The sequence below is a fragment of the Anabas testudineus genome, chromosome 2 (genome assembly GCF_900324465.2).
Source record: "Anabas testudineus chromosome 2, fAnaTes1.2, whole genome shotgun sequence".
NCBI classification, from domain to species: domain Eukaryota; kingdom Metazoa; phylum Chordata; class Actinopteri; order Anabantiformes; family Anabantidae; genus Anabas; species Anabas testudineus.
In genome coordinates this window covers 6,253,683-6,265,398 of record NC_046611.1, presented here as the reverse complement: position 1 = coordinate 6,265,398, position 11,716 = coordinate 6,253,683, and the positions used below count along the sequence as shown (strand labels likewise).

General features: G+C 39.5%; 1 protein-coding gene across 1 annotated transcript in view; it reads left to right on the top strand.

Moving 5' to 3' along the window:
* Positions 1 to 11,716, top strand: part of LOC113163461 (OX-2 membrane glycoprotein-like) — a 60,534-nt gene that overhangs the window by 34,388 nt on the left and 14,430 nt on the right. The window lies entirely within an intron of this gene.

Sequence of the window (11,716 nt, the reverse complement as noted above, 5' to 3'; positions counted from 1 at the left end):
CACAGAAATGTCTCAGAGTACAGTTCTATTTCTGCTGCTTATGTTGCGATATTTTCCAAAAGGTAAGAGAGATCAGTTCTAGTCTATAATAATATTAAATGTTTTACCTAGTTTCAAAGTACCTGATGTGAATAGTTTATTTAAAACTGGTTTAATAATAACATTACTGGTCTGTATGTGAACTTTTATATTATTCTTACTCTTTCTAAGTTTCTTGGTATAATCTTCTTTAATAAACACCAACACAGTAGGTTAGTTTATTTCTACTTTATATTTCAGGGATTCATAACTGCACTCAAATCAGTCCCCTGTGAAACAGATGGGATCTAATTTTACTGTTCAAGGGAACTTACTAAGCTTCTTAAATATGACACATGTAAATGTAAATAAAATAATAAAGTGCTGTAATTCATAAAGAAACAAAATATTATAATCATAAATAATACTTTAATTAATAATAATTGTGATCATGAAATATAACATTTTAAAAGCAAAATAAATACTATATAATAATATAGTATTATTACATAATATTAGTATATAATAATAATAATAATAATAATAATAATAATAATAATAATAATAATAAAAAATAACTTAAATCAGTAGTATGAATTAATTAATATCAGCCGAAAAATAATGTGTACTAAAACCAAAGTTCCACTATATTCTGTAGCTCCTCTGATTTTATGTCTGACTTGTAGCTGCTTATTAAACACTGTTCAGTAGTGAGTCTGTTACAAACCACAACTCATCATTTCCTCCTTTCTCCTTCCTCCATACAGATGTTTCTCTAACATCTGAGGTCCAGACTCTTCAGACTGTGATGGCAGCTGTAGGAGAAGAGGCTCATTTCAGCTGTCAGCTCATGGACTCTAAAGATGTTCGTCAAGTCACATGGCAGAAAATTTTACCTGATCATGACAAGAATATGGCCGTATACAACAAATACTTTGGTCAAAGAGTGAATTCAGACTTTAGAGATAAAGTGAAGTTTAAAGATGTTGGACTGAAGAACTGCTCCATAGTGATGAGAAATATAACAGAACAGGATGAAGGTTGTTATCTGTGTTTGTTTGACTGTTACCCTGATGGTGCTCTAACAGGTAGAACCTGCCTCCAGCTCTATGGTAAGAACCAGACTGAATCATTGGTGAAATGTTCCTGTTTAAATCCAGCTTCATGTCAGCAGCAGCTGTGTGTGTAAGCTCTGGGTTGATGTGATGTTTGTGTTGACAGAGCTGCATGAGCCCATTCTACATGTCAGAGAATCCAACTCTCCTGAAGAGTCAGTTGTGTCCTGCTCAGTCACAGGTCGACCTGCTCCCACAGTAACACTGACTGTCTCACAACAACACCTCAACTTGTCTCACTACCACACGGTGACCGTCAACAACACCGACGCTACAGTCACCGTCAACACCACGGCGGTGCTGTCTGGTTTCCATGGTGACAGCATCCAGGTTGGATGTGCAGTGAGAGTCCTCTCTGGTCCTCAGAAAGAGGTGTTTGTGATGATTCCTGAGGTCAAAGCGACGTCTGCTGATGGTGAGAAACACGTCCAAACATCCTGATTCATACTTTTTTATTTTCTTCATCATTCTCATGGTTACATTTCTGTTTCCAGGATCTGATGAAGAATCTGAGTCTGAAAACAGAGACTTCAGTAAGTTAATGTTCAGGTGGTTTCTAGTCAGTCTTCACATTCACTGTGTTGCTGATATATAGTTGTTGTTTGTATCATTAACATTTTTTTCTTTTTGTCAAAGGTTGGACATTAGTCGTTTTGTCTGTGGTTGTGATCTGTGGTTGTTTTGCTGCAGTTGTCACCGTCCTGTTTATTCTAAAATATAAGAACAGGTATCTCTTTAACTTTCTGTTTTTGTCAGATTTTCTGTTTTCCACTTTGACTCTGTACCTACATATTATCATTATGATTATTGTTGTGTACAATACAGTGTTTTGTTTTTCTTTTAAGGACTCAAGCACCATCAGTCAAAAATCAGATCATGTCAGAAGGAGGACAGAGGACACCTCTGGTCAAACAGGAAACTGAGCTCAGAAAACCGACACCTCCTGAGAAAACCCATGAAAGCAACAACAAAAAGTCGTCACCTTCAACAACTAGAAGACTTAATTTTGACCAATGTTAACTGTTCAGTTAACTGTGGTGTCAGTGATGAGACAGACACACAAACTGAACCACAGCTTGAGAGAAGAGACGTCACTGAGCTGCTGAGAAAAACCTGAAAGTTCAGCTGATGTACAACATTCACCTCTCAGTGAGTTCATAGAGGATATCAGCAAATTAAAAACGTGGGTTTAATTTTCTTTACCTTCCTCCATTTTTATAACATTTTTATAGATTGTATATATGTTTATATTTTTTTACTTTAAAAAACTCCAAAATTAAAATGAATTATTGTTAATAGTTGTTTATGTTTATAATTTAATTTTTGGAACAACATCAGTGACTTGAAGATGTGACTTATTTATTAATGGTAAAAAATACTTTAGTTAATGATACAGTGAAGTTTTGATTGTGTATATCTGTATATGTACCTTGCTGTGCCTTATTCTTTCTAACAAGTACAGTAGATGTAAATTAAAGTGTAATATTTTGTTGATTTTTGTCAAGTGAGTCAATATATAAATGTATTTATCACGTTTTGATTGTTCTGTAATAAAATGTGAGATTCATTTAGACTTTGTATGTAATAAAACATTTTCTTTCTTTTCAGTCTACAGAAAGTGCTACTTAAAAGTGTTACTCCTCTTCTATAGACATTAACAATGGCAATAACAGACATCAAATCCTTATATTGTACATTAATCTGTGCAGGCTTCAGCTCTGACTCGTTACTTTTTAAATTACATCTCACAGTGTCGATCAGTAATAATCTGTTACAGATTACAGATTGTTGCTTTTCATTTCCTCCATGCTGGTTTAACAGCAGTGAAACAAACACAGCAGACTGTGATAAAACAGTCGTAGATGAAGCCTGTTTAGGTCACATGACAGGAAACGGTAAATAGTCTGGTCAGAGAGTGAATCCTGACTTCAGAGTTAAAGTGGAGACTTGATGACACTGGACAGAACAACAGCGTCTCCACCCTGATGTGAACAGAGAAGGAAAGTGTCTGTTTACAAGTCACCTTGTCGTCAATATTGTGAAGGAAATGTCCAGCTGCTGATGGTGAGAAACACGTCCAAACATCGTGATTCATACTTTTTTATTTTCTTCATCATTCTCATGGTTACATTTCTGTTTCCAGGTTTTATTAAAGCATCCAAAGGATCTAGATCATCACATGAACAAAACAAGTATGTCAGTAAGTTACTGTTCAACTTGTTTAATATCTGTATTCACACTCACTCTAATCTTCTTGAACAGTTTTTCCTCCTCTGTATTTTCTATTGTAGTGACCTTCGGGTGTCTTGCTGCAGTCATCACTGTCCTCCTCATACTAAGACATAAGAAGACGTACTCTATCTTTAAAAACCTTCTTTCTGTGTTGTCTGTGGGACCTGATGAATGTTTGTTTAGTTTAATTGTTCTTAAATCCTTCAGTTTGACACAGAAGATGAAAAAAAACCTCAAACTACAACTGAAGACACTCATGAGTAAAACGCGTTTGTCTTTTTTACTTGCAAATATATTACAATAAAAATATTTGATGTACAGTAATAATGTTTTCTCTTCCTTAGGGCCCAAATATTAATGAACAAGAAGAACAGACGGATCAGACAACAGACAATAGCTGAGGAGGATTAAGAAAGCACCAACATGGACTCCTTGGTGCCTGAGAACCAACCTGAAGATGTTGTTGCTGATAAACCAACAGTCTGACCTGATGTAAACAGCATCTAAACTTTATCATCATACATCATTCACCTCTTATAACCTGATGGGTTTGAAGTTTCTTTACTGTTTAATCTTATAAATCAAATAAATAAAGTGTTATGACCTGTTAACCCTAAATAAAAACATATATATTATGAATTTCAGCTTATTTTTGTATACAAAATAATAAATAACCCAATAACAGACTCATCCAACCCACACAAGTATATCAACTCCAAAGTATCATAAACACTTCATTCCCAAATGTGATTTAAATTCTGCTGCAGATTTTAAGTTGAAATTGCAAAGCACAGCCACCGGATGTCACTGTTTATTCTGTAATCTCTACTGACAGTAGGTCTAGTTTCATTATTATTATTATTATTATTATTATTATTATTATTATTATTATTATTATTATTATTATTATTATTATTATTACAGAAGGTTACTTTATGCCCAGATGCAAGACTCTGAACTGGATGAAATTATCCAAGACATTGTGGCAGGCAATGACCTAATATCCTTTTTGGAGTCTAGGACACAGTGAGTTACAGTGAGACAATGAGTCTTTCAAACATTTCATTTGAAATACATCAAAGCAGGTGTTTGTAAAGGTAGTTTCTCAATTGACAGGCTTGGAACTATATTAATATCTTTTGAAATGTTTTATTCTTTACAAGCAATTCAATAAACATCTTTAATGCTTTTACTTCGTACTGATTACTCTTACTTGTCTGTAGAGTGCTGTACAGCTGAGTGAATTTGTTGAGACCGTATGGTACATGTTTTATTTTGGCATACTGGGTCTAACATAGTATGTCACTTAAATACGTATGTGAATGTACAATCAAGTTGTAAGTATACAAATGTGATACATGTCTTCTTATGTAGGAGAAGAGTGTAAAAACCCAGTGTCATGTATAAAAACCCTATCAGCAGTTAATTGGAAAATAGAATTTATGGTCCTGTGATGAGCGACACCTGTTGAATCGCGCAGTCACCAACGACACGCTGCCAGTTGACCATGGGTTAGATAGAAGGTTTGAGAAAAAGAACATAAACATGGTATTATTTAAAATGTCACAGGATGCAAAGATATAAATGAGGAGGAAAATAAAAGTTAACAATAGCAATATTCATTGATAAACAATGTAATTACAGGTTTTGTCACAATTCCTATACAAAAAAGCAAAATGGTGAATAACAGTATTTGAGAAGGACTGACTGGGAATCAAGCCCGTTATTATCAGCTTTCCAGTGCTCCGGTCTTCCCGGTGAGCTGTAGTGGCAGGTGGAATTGGGGCGTAATTTTCACGTTTTATTATGTAGAGTCCAGCACAGGCATACGCAGATGCCCCGGGTGAATAATGGTTGTTTATTTTTTTGATGTATATCGTTAGCCATTTAATTTATATAAACGGCGTCCAAGGAGGGAAGGCGTCCTATGATGGCTTGCCATAGTCCTCAGGCCCACGTTGTGGGCGTGAATTCTTCACGACTGCGCATGCGCGCGGGATAAAGCGACAGCTCTTGGGTTTATCGCTGTCTTGGGACGAGAGCGAAGCCTGTACCAAATAGAACGGGACTTGTTGAACGCATGGGCATGTTTTGCTGCACATGAAGCAGCGATGACAAACTTTTCAGTCCTATATCTTCTTTTTATGTTGGGATTTTTTATCAAAGGTAAGAGATCAGATGTACTCTGTAATACTATTATACTGTAGTCTATATAAGTAGTATTTTTATTCTCTAGTAGGTTTACTTTACATACAACAAGTCGGAGGAAAACGTTTTTCTTGTTACTTCCCCTGTCAATCATAAACCACATTACAGTTTTCTCCGTAACTGCTGTAACTGCTTACAGCTAACTGTTCCAGCTAGCTACAGTCAGCTTACAGCTAACTGTTTACAGCTAATGGTGCTGTGTTAGCTGTAAGCTAACTATAATGGTGCTGTGTTAGCTGTAAGCTAACTATAATGGTGCTGTGTTAGCTGTAAGCTAACTATAATGGTGCTGTCTCTCCAGACAGAGCGCATAGAGGCAGGTTGCCCACAACACAGGTTGCTGAATAAACCTGCTGTTACCATAATCCAGAGCAGCTCCGAGTGGTTATTCAAAAAGAAAAGAAAAGAGACAGACAGAAGACATGATACCATAGGTCACATTAGCAGCGCTGTTAATAAAGTTGTTCGTTGCGATAAGCCAGGAGTGGTTATTATAACATTACAGGAAATACGTAACATTGTTGAAATTCAGAAATTTAGTTTGTTATTTGTTATTACAGTACAAACAATATGATTATATAAAAAATATTTTTTTTATTAATAGTATTAATGAGGTTCCGAGGGAGTCTGGAGACATTGAGTCCGAGTGGACCATGTTTTCCACCTCCATTGTCAATGCGGCTGTTCGGAGCTGTGGCCGTAGGTCTCTGGTGCCTGTCGTGGCGGCAATCCCCGAACTCGGTGGTGGACACCGGAAGTAAGGGAAGCCGTCAAGCTGAAGAAGGAGTCTTATCAGGCCTGGTTGGCCTGTGGGACTCCTGATGCAGCTGATGGGTATCGGCAGGCCAAACGTGCCGCAGCCCGCGCGGTCGCAGAGGCAAAAACTCGGACCTGGGAAAAGTTCGGCGAGGCCATGGAGGAGGACCATCGGTCTGCCTCAAGGAAATTCTGGCAAACCGTCCGGCGCCTGAGAAGGGGAAAGCAGTTTCCTGCCAATACTGTTTACAGTGGAGGTGGGGAGTTGCTGACTTCGACTGGGGACGTTGTAGGACGGTGGAAGGAATACTTTGAGGATCTCCTCAACCCCGTCGTCACGCCTTCTGTTGAGGAAGCAGAGACTGGGGACTCGGAGGTTGATTCATCCATTTCCCTGGTCGAAGTCACCGAGGTAGTCAGTAAGCTCCTCGGTGGCAAGGCACCAGGGGTGGATGAAATTCGCCCCGAGTACCTTAAGTCTCTGGATGTTGTAGGGCTGTCTTGGTTGACACGCCTTTGCAGCATCGCGTGGAGATCGGGGACAGTACCTCTGGACTGGCAGACCGGGGTGGTGGTTCCTCTTTTTAAAAAGGGGGACCGGAGGGTGTGTTCCAACTATAGGGGGATCACACTCCTCAGCCTCCCTGGGAAAGTCTATTCCAGAGTGCTGGAGAGGAGAGTTAGGCCGCTAGTCGAACCTCGGATCCAGGAGGAACAATGCGGTTTTCGTCCTGGCCGTGGAACACTGGACCAGCTCCATACTCTCGCTAGGGTGCTCGAGGGTTCATGGGAGTTCGCCCATCCAGTCTACATGTGTTTTGTGGACTTGGAGAAGGCGTTCGACCGTGTCCCTCGTGGCATCCTGTGGGGGGTACTCCGGGAATACGGGATTCGGGACCTTTTGTTAAGGGCCATTCGGTCCTTGTATGACCGGAGTAGGAGCTTGGTTCGCATTGCCGTAGTAAGTCAGACTTGTTCCCGGTGCATGTTGGACTCCGACAGGGCTGCCCTTTGTCACCGATCCTGTTCATTACCTTTATGGACAGGATTTCTAGGCGCAGCCAGGGGTCGGAGGGAATCCGGTTTGGGAATCACAGGATTTCATCTCTGCTTTTTGCAGATGATGTTGTCCTGTTGGCCTCATCAGACCGGGACCTCCAGCAGGCACTGGGGCGGTTTGCAGCCGAGTGTGAAGGGGCTGGGATGAGAATCAGCACCTCCAAGTCCGAGGCCATGGTTCTCAACCGGAAAAAGGTGGCTTGCACCCTCCAGGTTGGGGGGGAGATCCTCCCTCAAGTGGAGGAGTTTAAGTATCTTGGGGTCTTGTTCACGAGTGAGGGAAAAAGGGAGCGTGAGATTGACAGACGGATTGGTGCATCGGCAGCAGTAATGCGGTCGGTGTACCGGTCCGTCGTGGTGAAAAAGGAGCTGAGCCGAAAGGCAAAGCTCTCGATTTACCGGTCAGTCTACGTTCCCACCCTCACCTATGGTCATGAGCTTTGGGTCATGACCGAAAGGACAAGGTCGCGGATACAAGCGGCCGAAATGAGTTTCCTCCGTAGAGTGGCTGGGCGCACCCTTAGTGACAGGGTGAGGAGCTCAGTCACCCGGGAGGAGCTCGGAGTAGAGCCGCTGCTCTTCTGCATCGAGAGGGGCCAGTTGAGGTGGCTTGGGCATCTGTTTCGGATGCCCCCGGGACGCCTCGTAGGGGAGGTTTTCCGGTCCTGTCCCACCGGGAGGAGGCCCCGGGGAAGACCCAGGACACGTTGGAGGGACTATGTCTCTCGGCTGGCCTGGGAACGCCTCGGTGTCCCCCCGGAAGAGCTGGAGGAGGTGTCTAGGGAGAGGGAAGTCTGGGCATCTCTGCTTAAGCTGCTCCCCCCGCGACCTGGCCCCGGATAAGCGGATGAGAATGGAATGGATGGATGGATGGATAGTATTAATGTTCATTATACTGTGTGAATCCTGCATGCAGGTTCAAAATATTCAAAACATTTCCATCACTAAGATTAATGTTCCTGCTATACTTAGTTCTGCTTAGTAAATTAAATATCACAATGTGGATCAGTAGTAATCTGCCAAAGTTACATAATAAACATGCACAGTTCAACTCATCATTTCCTCCATTCTCCTTCCTTCACACAGATGTTTGTCTAACATCTGTGGTCCAGACTCTTCAGACTGTGATGGCAGCTGTAGGAGAAGAGGCTCATTTCAGCTGTCAACTCATGGAGTCTAAAGACGTTCTTCAAGTCACATGGCAGAAAATTTTACCTGATCAGGACAAGAACATGGCCGCATACAACAAATACTATGGTCAAAGAGTGAATTCAGACTTTATAGATAAAGTGAAGTTTAGAGATGTTGGACTGAAGAACTGCTCCATAGTGATCAGAAATATAACAGGATGAAGGTTGTTATCTGTGTTTGTTTATCTGTTACCCTGATGGTGCTCTAACAGGTAGAACCTGCCTCCAGCTCTATGGTAAGAACCAGACTGAATCACTGGTGAAATGTTCCTGTTTAAATCCAGCTTCATGTCAGCAGCAGCTGTGTGTGTAAGCTCTGGGTTGATGTGATGTTTGTGTTGACAGAGCTGCATGAGCCCATTCTACATGTCAGAGAATCCAACTCTCCTGAAGAGTCAGTTGTGTCCTGCTCAGTCACAGGTCGACCTGCTCCCACAGTAACACTGACTGTCTCACAACAACACCTCAACTTGTCTCACTACCACACGGTGACCGTCAACAACACCGACGCTACAGTCACCGTCAACACCACGGCTGTGCCGTCTGGTTTCCATGGTGACAGCATCCAGGTTGGATGTGCAGTGAGAGTCCTCTCTGGTCCTCAGAAAGAGGTGTTTGTGATGATTCCTGAGGTCAAAGCGACGTCTGCTGATGGTGAGAAACACGTCCAAACATCCTGATTCATACTTTTTTATTTTCTTCATCATTCTCATGGTTACATTTCTGTTTCCAGGATCTGATGAAGAATCTGAGTCTGAAACCAGAGACTTCAGTAAGTTAATGTTCTTGTTGTTACTTTATAATTGTTGAGTTTATAATTTTAAACATGTTTCCTCTTTTTCTTTAAAGGAAACAGATCAGTTTTACTGACTGTGTTTGTGATCTTTGGTTCATCATTGGTCTTCATTGTTCTGTATTTTATAAGGTACGACTTTTATTCTTCTTTTTGAGTTGTTGTAATATCTGTGACTCAGTCTGTGAGAGCTGATTAATGTTCGTTCAGATTGAATTGATCTTAAAGAGTGAGACGCCTCATTCTAAAACAAATACACTCATATATAACTCATGTGTATTATTAGATTATTGTCACATTATCTTCCAGCTTAGCTCTTTACCTACATATTATTCATCTATAATCCTGGATAATCTGTTTTCTACATATTTAAAGTAAAGTCTTCAACTTTACTGCAGACTCACTGTCAGTATGTTTATCTATATAACCGGTTCAGAATATTTAGTTAATTTATGTTTCACATTAAGTAAAATGACATTTTATTTTATTTTCAGGACCAGAACAACTGTAAACAAGCAGGAAAATGATCCGGTCACAGCTGAAGAAGAGGAGCGTACACCATTAGACATGCAGGAAAACGATCAGACCACCTCAGATGATAAAACTAGAACAACTTCAAACAGTCAGGCCAACAACCTCAGAAAGCGGACACCTACTGAGAAAAGTCAAATAAGTGACAACCCAGAGCAAAAAGACTCAGAGAGTTGTAGTCAACCAGGAAAACAATTAGATCAGGAAACTTCTGTGGAGAATCAAAGTATTTCAGCACTAACAACAAAACTTATCTTTGATCAATGTGACACTAATGACTGAGTTTAGTTCTCATGGTAAAACCGACTGAATCAAACTGCAGCTTCAGAGACCAGATTTCCTGTTAGTGTGAACGTCTGTGGAGATTCTCAGTCGTCCAGGTCCTGATGATCTTGAAGCTGCTGTTCAGTAGAAACTGGATTTACTTGATTTTGCTGCTGTTACTGATGTTTCTGTAGAAACCGAAGAGTTAAGACTAAAACAACATTAACCTCTCAGTTTAACTCTACAAGACCTAGTCTGTCTCAGTTTTTTACTTTTTATAACATCTTGTGTGATCACTGTTTGTATTTTGTTGCTTTTTTACTATTTACATAAATAAATTGTGGTATTTGGACCATTTGACACTGTGACTAAGTGACTCAAAATGAAAACTTCTATGTCTTATGTTCAGTGGGAATGAAATACAGATAGTTTTTATGAATCATCATAATCATTACAATTACTTCATCCTAATATTTTCAGAAAGTACAACTTTAAATGCTGTTATTATTATCACTGCTATTGTCTTGTACAGACAGTTCTACTAATAACAATAATAATAACAACAACAATAATATAATAATAACCAAATGTTAACATTGTGTGTTTATTCACAACTGTGCCTCAGTGTTACAGCAGGTTTCAGCTGTTATTGCAAATATGTCTCGTTTTATGCAGATTTCCAAAGAAGTGACTGGAGGTAAAAATCAAAGTAAATAATTTATAAACCAACTGTTAATATTCTACATAACTGTTGAAACAGGGAGTTTTGACTAAGAGGCGTTTGGTCCTGTTCATGTTTTGTTTGATGCAGAATTTATGTGTCAGTCCTATAACTAATCTTAAAAGGTAAAACTAATTAGTAATAGTATCCGTGTTTCTTTTTGGTAATTATTTATTGTGGATAGGTTTTATCAAATATGTCATAACAGCATTTTAACCACAACTGAGAAATTATAAATTAATTAAAGTCGAATTCATGGCAGAGCTTGTGTATTAGACTGTATTACATTGTAAAGTGACCATTGCAGGCATTTTAACAGACAATGTCCATTTTTTTTCTACTTTCTATTTTAACTACTATCTAAGGTAAAATGTTGATTTGCTACATTTAGTGTGACTTCATGTCCTTCATGCAGTTGTAACAGCCATGATACAAACAGCAGCCTGTGATGGAGATAATGTGTTTCCTCTAACACTGAATCTGAACCAGTTACTTTTATTTATATCTTTATCTTACTCATGCTCTGTGTTTGTTATGTAAGTTAAAACAGGTGAGAACAAAAGTAAAAGTTACCTTTGTGCTGTGGGAGTGGATCGTTCCACTGCTGCACAGAGGGGACACTGTTTATAGTTAATAAAACAAATAGAGTAAAATAAGAAGATGAACAACATCAACTGTTTTTAACATCAGAGTTATTCAGTTTATATTACTTACAATACATAAGTATAAGTGTCTTTAATCTACAGATGACTTTTTACATTAGTGTTTTTACTGGCAACCCCCCCTCTGAGATCTTGATCTATCTGATGAATATTACCTGTGGGTCTTG